This window comes from Tachyglossus aculeatus, chromosome 22 (assembly GCF_015852505.1).
Source record: "Tachyglossus aculeatus isolate mTacAcu1 chromosome 22, mTacAcu1.pri, whole genome shotgun sequence".
NCBI classification, from domain to species: Eukaryota; Metazoa; Chordata; class Mammalia; order Monotremata; family Tachyglossidae; genus Tachyglossus; species Tachyglossus aculeatus.
In genome coordinates this window covers 17,104,633-17,109,846 of record NC_052087.1, presented here as the reverse complement: position 1 = coordinate 17,109,846, position 5,214 = coordinate 17,104,633, and the positions used below count along the sequence as shown (strand labels likewise).

The following is a 5,214-nucleotide window of genomic DNA, read 5'->3' as shown; positions in this document are numbered from 1 at the left end:
ACTCTCTGTGTGCAGAGCACTGTACTAAGCGCTTGGGAAGTACATGTTGGCAAAATATAGAGATGGTCCCTACCCAACAATGGGCTCACAGTCTAGAAGGGGGAGACAAAGATGATAAACATGTCTCCTACCCAAGACGAGCTTACAGTCTAGAGGGAGAGATAGAAAAATAATATAGCTTGTAATGTGTTTGGGAAGACAAGAAACCAAAAAAGATGACTATGTAATCATTAAAAGACTGTGAGGGAGTATATGTAACACTCAAGATTCATTCATTCAATTGTATTTATTGAGCACTTACTGTACGCAGAGCACTGTACTAAGCGCTTGGAAAGTACAATTCGGCAACAGATAGAGACAATCCCTGCCCATATATTTAGCTAACTTGTACTTCCCACGCACTCAGTACAGTGCTCTGCATACAGTAAGTGCTCAATAAACACAATTGAATGAATGAATGAATTACAGAGAAACATGAAGGCCACTAGCTCTCTGTGCCCTGCCTCAACACCAGTCTTTATCTCAGATCTCCATAATGGCCCCTTTGAAAGCCCAGACAGGGTCTGGCAATTTTTCCCAATTGCCAGAAAGTTCTGCCTTATTTTTATTCTAACCTGCATTCATCCTGCCATTAAACACGTACTATGTGTAAAAGTATGGGTATTTCCCTGGGCAAGTGGGTACAATAACCAAAAGTCAGGGATGTTAGGGAATAAACTGATTCTCACATTGCTCTGGCTTTCCCTTGGATAAGAGTGAGGAGAAAGCAAGATACTTTTTTCTTCAGAGGAACATAGAGATGGTGGATAAAGTGAACAGAGTGGTATCCTGGAACCTACCAGGCAGTATATATTTTTTTCTAATTAGCTTTAAAAATAACTCAATAACTTGGTGTGGGGTATATGAGATATGTCTCGGCTATTTTATTTCTGGCTAAAAAGCAAAGAACACTGCACTCTAATACCATGAGAAGTGGAGTTTAAAGTTCCTTCACATGCACAAGAACAAGGGAAGCAGCGTGACCTAGTGGAAAGAACTCAGATGATGTTGGGTTCTTAATCCCGGTTCTGCCATTTGCCTCTTCTGTGACCTTGGGCAAGTCCTGAATTTCCCTGTGCCTCCATTTCCTCATCTGTAAAATGAGGATTCAACATCTGTTCTCCCTCTCAGAGGCAGGGACTGTGTCTGACTCGTTTTTCTTCTATCTACTCCAGTGCTCATTACAGTGTGTGGCACATGGTAAACACTTGACAAATACTATTATTGTTGTATTTGTTAAGCACTTACTATGTTCTAGGCACTGTACTATATGCTGGGATGGATACAGGCAAATCGGGTTGGATACGGGCCCTGTCCCGCATAGGGCTCACAGTCTTAATCCCCATTTTACAGATGATTTAACTGAGGCCCAAAGAAGTGAAGTGATTTACCCAAGGCCACATAGCAGACATGTGGCTGATCCAGGATTAGAACCCATGACCTTCTGACTCCCAAGCCCATGCTCTATCCAGTATGCCACGCTGCTTTTTGTGTCTGATGAATGGATATGTGTGTTTATGTGAGAGACAAAGGGAGCCAAACAGATTGAGAGAGAGAGGCAAAGGGGAAGGAAGAGAGAGACTTCTGACCCAATCAAGTGTGATGAAGGAAATAGTGATTTTTGAGTCCTTAGAAGCGGGTCTCTTTCTGTTTCTTCTTTATGTGTCTCCTCCCCTCGCTTTATCTCACAGGCATGTATATGATCACAGGCTGGGGTTACTCCACCAGAAAAGGGGCAGGAAGTCCTGAAATTTCTCATTTTTTTTTTTTTGCAGGAGGAAAGAGCTGCACATATGTTTTATAAACATAGTCTACTGACAACCGCTTCTATTTAGAAAAGAATCCCTGAGTGAGTGCCCGAGATTGTCTTTGGACAGAGTATAGAGATATTAAATACCTCAGATATATATTTATAATGTATGCGGAAAAGCTTTGTTATACACTGTCTTCTCTTCCCACTTTTATCTATTTGTTTGTGTCCGTGATTGCTTACTTAGTAAAACAACAACAATAACAGTATTTCAAGCACACCACACCTTCTGTGGCCTTATGAATTATTTCCTGTTTGGCTTGAGGGGGTGGCGGGGGAAGTGAAAGAGAAAAGAAGGGAGGGAGGGAGATCTTTTGGTAACATTTCTAAACTCTAGGACTTTAGTAACACTCTAGATGTCGTTTTGATATAAAATGAACAAAACCAAATGACATTGACTTTAAGATTTCATTTGCCCAGAAAAATCAAGGATCATTCAGTGAGACCCCATTACCATATCTCTCTTTTCCTATCCATATCTACATTCTAGTTGACCACTTTTATCAGACCCATAAAATGTACTTTTTTGACCAAAACTGAATACTTATTTGCATCAAACTTTCATTTTATCTGAATCTTTTCATCCTTTTTTATTGAGAGGTTAAGGAATTAGAATGGGAGATACTACAGGATAGAACCCTAAATAAACACAAAACCTGAATGAACCCCTTATTTTGTTTCACAGCTCCTGTGATTTTGGGGTGGGGAGATCTTAGGGGAAAGTGAGGCATTTGCCATTGACAATTAAAGAAAATAATATGGTTGGAAATTAGGTGGCAGGAGTGGGAGGAGAGGATGTCAAGAACCACTTTTCCAGTCCAGCTGAATACGCCTGTTTGATCTTGCAATACAGGTATTGTCTCCAGTTCAAGTATTCAGCTCCCTTTCGCCTCTAAAATGGAGAATCCGAGCAAACCCCAAATGTGAGGTCATTTTCATTGCAGTGGCCTTTAGAATTAGCAGTGAGAAGCCACAGCAACTTCCCAAACAAGTGGGGAGCTACTTGGGATTAGTGAGTTGTGAATGAGGTAGAATGAGACTGAACGAGTGTTTTAGGATGAAAAGAAACTAAATTGGACTGAGATGGAACTAACGGCTCATGTGAAATAGGGAAGAAAAAAAAGAGAAAGGGGGCAGGCAGACCACTCCGACAAGCTCCCTCTTTCCAGGATTTGTATTTATTTCTGTCATGAATCTGAAAGGGCAGGCAGCAGAGTTTGTGGAAATTCCTCATGAAAGAAGGTTAATAATGGACCCCAGATGCCCTTTTCATGTCTCCCTCATCATTCAGACTTGGCCTTCAAAGTGAGTTTGGCAGTCAGAGGTATCAGGATCAGGAATAACATTTGAAAAGAGAAACAACCCTCCACGCAAACAGGAATTCAGAGGATTGTACAGCAAAAGTAGAGATGGAATTTAAATAGCTTTGAGGCTCTCCTGTCAGTGATCTGCTTACCTGTAGGCAAGGAGAACAATAAAGGGCAAAGAAGGGTTAGCAGATTTTTTTTTACCCCCTCCAAGTGAACAACTTCTGAAAATAGATCTTTTCAATGAGAGATCACTAGTCTCTCCTCAGATGGATTAAGCCTAGCTACACCCCTGATAAATTACAGTGAGATGCTAACGATTCTTCAGAAAAATGCTGAGGAGTTAGCAGAGAGCAGCGGGCTCTCACAATCAAACCACTGTCTGGGCAGGGGCTGTGTCCCATGAGTTTGGCATGGCCCCTGACACACTGCTGATGTTCAGCAACTGTGCAATCACAAGGATGATTTTCTCCAAGGAGAAAGATCAGGTCTGTAATGGCACCAGGAGTTGAGCCCAGGTGCCCCGTCGCTCAATCCTTTACTCTGACCCTGTGTTACTCTCTGGGGCTGAATGCATGAAGGGTGAAGGAGTTGGCAACTGCTTCCTATCTTGATTTGTTTGGGTATTCAGAGCTAGAGTGTTCACAGCATATTTCTGAGCTTTCATTATTCATAATGCCATCACAGTTCTTTCCTGCCCATTCATGCCAGCTGTTCTGAACCAGAGAATAGGCTAAAAAAAGTTTTATAAAGCTGCTGCAACTGAATGCAAATCGGATTTGATGTGCCTTTTCCCCTTTGGCTTTTCTCATTTCCAATGCAGGCTGCTCTAAATTTACCCCCTGACAACATGTTAGCTGAAGGCCGGGCTACAGTTCATTGTAGCCTGTACCCCGAGATGGGCCTTTCAGATGTTCCCTAATCACTCATGGTGTAACGGGGAACAGCTTCTTGCTGTCTTAGACTTAGTGTCTCACACCTTCTTCGGCTTCCAATGCCTTGCCGCATTTTAAAAGACCCAATTGCACCACCTGCAGGATAAACTGGAAACGCTGGGATGAAGTGACTGCAACTAGTGCAGCTACAGAGGATGATGATGAGGATGATTGTACTTATTAAGCGCTTACTATGTGCCAAGCACTATTCTAAGCGCTGGGCGGTATAATAATAATAATGGTATTTGTTAGGCGCTCACTATGTATCAAACACTGTTCTAAGCGCTGGGGTAAATACAAGGTAATCAGGTTGACCCACGTGGGGCTCACAGCCTTAATCCCCATTTTTACAGATGAGGTAACTGAGGCAGAGAGAAGTTAAGCGCCTTGCCCAAAGTCACGCAGCTGATACGTGCTGAAGCCGGGATTAGAACCCATGACCTCTGACTCCCAAGCCCGGGCTTTTCCCACTAAACCACGCTGCCTCTTAGGTTGTCCCACGTGGGGCTCACTGCCTTAATCCCCATTTTACAATTGAGGGAACAAAGGGACAGAGAAGTTAAGTGACTTGCCCAAAGTCACACAGCTGACAAGTGGCCGAGTCGGAATTGGAACCCATGACCTAAGAGTCCTCTGTACATTATATTGGATGTTGACACTGGGTGAGCCATACCCTTTACAGTAGTTCTTTATGGGGGGCATTGGTGATTCAGTGGTAGAATTCTCGCCTGCCACGCTGGAGACCTGGGTTCGATTCCCGGCCAATGCACGCGGGTTTTTCTTTTTCTTCTAGACTGTGAGCCCACTGTTGGGTAGGGACTGTCTCTATATGTTGCCAACTTGTACTTCCCAAGCGCTTAGTACAGTGCTCTGCACACAGTAAGCGCTCAATACGATTGATTGATTGATTGATTAGGGTTTTTGAGAAGCCAGTGTAATGTTAAACATAGAAACTACAATTTCTCAAGCAGTTAGATAGAGAAGCGGCGTGGCTCAGTGGAAAGAGCACGGGCTTTAGAGTCAGAGGTCATGGGTTCAAATTCTGGCTCTGCCAGTTGTCAGCTGGGTGACTTTGGGCAAGTCACTTAATTTCTCTGTGCTTCAGTTACCTCACCTGTAAAAT

General features: G+C 43.1%; 1 non-coding gene across 1 annotated transcript; it reads left to right on the top strand.

Moving 5' to 3' along the window:
• The first annotated feature begins 4,789 nt into the window (after nt 1-4,789).
• Nucleotides 4,790-4,860, top strand: TRNAG-GCC. The gene has a single exon. It is a non-coding gene; the product is annotated as a tRNA-Gly (tRNA).
• Nucleotides 4,861-5,214: the final 354 nt, after the last annotated feature.